Source organism: Pygoscelis adeliae, unplaced genomic scaffold (genome assembly GCF_000699105.1).
Source record: "Pygoscelis adeliae isolate BGI_AS28 unplaced genomic scaffold, ASM69910v1 Scaffold392, whole genome shotgun sequence".
Classification (NCBI taxonomy): Eukaryota; Metazoa; Chordata; class Aves; order Sphenisciformes; family Spheniscidae; genus Pygoscelis; species Pygoscelis adeliae.
Genome location: NW_008824293.1, coordinates 1646822 through 1649301, shown reverse-complemented (window position 1 = coordinate 1649301; position 2480 = coordinate 1646822).

Genomic DNA, 2480 nt, shown 5'->3' with positions numbered 1-2480 from the left:
AATATGTATAAAACTAAGGAAATCATTGGCATGAATTTGGAATTAATGAAAAATGTATCTCCTTTATTTTATAATGTGTTTTGACTGTGTTCAGCAAGTAAGAAACAAATAGTCAATTTGGTACTGAAACTAATAGGTACGCTCACATAGACTACAGGTGAGGGCATTTTTCTTAATAATCACAAGAATAAACCAACAGCTCTGCCAACTGACATGGCAACATATTCCTTACATAAGAATGTATTTTTCTATTTTAAAATAATAGGAAGTTTCCTGGCACTACAGCTGAGAACAGAGGCTTGAGAATGCGACCTTTTCCTCCAACATAGCCTAAAAGCTCAAAAGCCAGATGAGCCACACACGGAGGTATTGTGAGTAAATGTAAATTTTGGATATCTAGGTTTAGTCTGTTTGGATTTGTCTGTACCAGACTAGCAGGTAGGGTTTTTTTGTAGGTTTTGTAACTGGCACAAGTGTTAATCCTGCACTTTTTTTTTTTTTGCTATTTCCAAACATGAACAACAGAAATGGGTAGTGGGCTATTGTACAGAGATTCTTTGACAGCTCAGAGACTGAGTTCTTGTGTAGTGAATGAGGTCAAAACCTCAGGTCTTTCCAGAAGTTTTGAAAGGGGAGGCTAGCATAACGGTCTAGAGAAAGAAAGCTGATGGTAGACAAGCAAGAGCATTCAACTTGCTCATCCCTAAAATGCTGAATGGGCCAGACTGCTGGAACCTGAGCTGCAAGCTTAGATCTGAAGGAGCTTTAGACTTACCTGGGGCCTTGGCAAATCAGAGCTCTCAAAACCAGGTAATGCTAATTATGTGGAGAGCCAGACTTCAAAATGTTGAGCTTGTAGGTGCTACTTTAATGCTAGTGATAACAGAGCATGAAAATACATACTGATGTACAATACTGATTCAGACTCAAGACTGACTTTCCCCAGGTATAAACTGGATGAGCAGCTGAAGTTTATAAAAACCTGCCAGTTCATGTCAGCTAAGGATCAAAGCTATGAAATCCCAAGAATTAAAATTCTGATAATAAATGAGTAATGTTAATTAAATAATTGGGGCTAAATAGAAAAACCAAACAATTTATTTCTAGTTTTTATATCGCCATCTCAGCTGCCTGACTTAAGAAAATTGGGGGGGGGGGGGGGGGGGGGGGGAAGCCGAGAATCACATTCTCCTATTCTTGCACAGGAACATCTAACTATGCTAGAAATAGCACTGCTGTTACTTTTATAGATAAAGAAAAGAGAGCTGGAAATGCGTGGTCTCCAGTAATGAAAATATGATTAGTGAGATTCCTTCCTGCTGGCAAGTAAAACTCTAAATATTCTGTGCACTCACCCACAACCTCACCCACTCATGATGAAAATAACTTTAATTCTTGGTCATTGCAAAGGTGGTGCACAAATAGTTACAGTTTCACGGATGCCTACATCAATATTTGGCAAGAACATAAACCCTCTCTTTAGCTGCATGCTAGCCAACCTGTCAGTGCTTGTAGTCAAGATTATACAGCATTCAGGCAAACAAAAATGCTGAATTCCGTAGGGAGCAAATCTAAATATACCTCTTGTAGGCAAGGCCCATAACCTTTGAATGCCAGGCCTACAGTAGAATACGTCTGAATTATGTCTAACATGTAAACTTATGTAAAGTAACCTAGAGCTTATGAATAATTACAAAACAGTATAAAGCACACCTTGACATATTACTTGCATTATATATTACTTGCATTACATTCAATTTTATTTTTTTCCTGTAGTGCGGAGTTAAAATTTTAATTAAAGTAATTTGAGATTAATTGCCATGAAAACATAATTTCTCTGGGGTGGTTTCTTCAAGCTCTCTTGGTTCCTTGCTCATATCTTACAATTAATAATATCTCTGTTCATTAGCTGTTTTTCCTAGCTCAGTAAAAACAGCCTATTGTTTTTTGAATCCATTCCTTTTCCTAGGTCACTTTATGTGTTAAAAAACAACCACCACCCCCAAACAAAAAAACTCCAACAAACGAAAAACCCAAGTTTTTTTTTGATGTACAGTTTTATATAGAACACTACAACTAAGAAAAATGTGAAACTATAACTCTCACTATAATTATAATTTCTGAGGTGCCTGATCTTGCAGACCTTCAGTTTAACCATTGCAAAAAGAAAAGGGAAAAGAAAAGTCTCAGGATCTGATCCTAGGTTATTTTTGCTTTCTCATGAGCATATTAATAACAATATAATACGTTCTATTTCCTTAACTGGGCTTTGGGTCAATCATCACCCCAACTATAAGATTTGCTTTGGAAATTCAAGAGGGAAAAGCTGAAAATTTTAGTGCAAGATGAGCATCCTGGGATGATCACCTAATACACTTTTCCTTCACCAAGATCTTTCCAAACAGAAAGATATGCATATGCTAGCTGAAGAGTATCTCCACTGGTTTCAATGCTGTTGCAGACATGAAGATCTGGTGGTG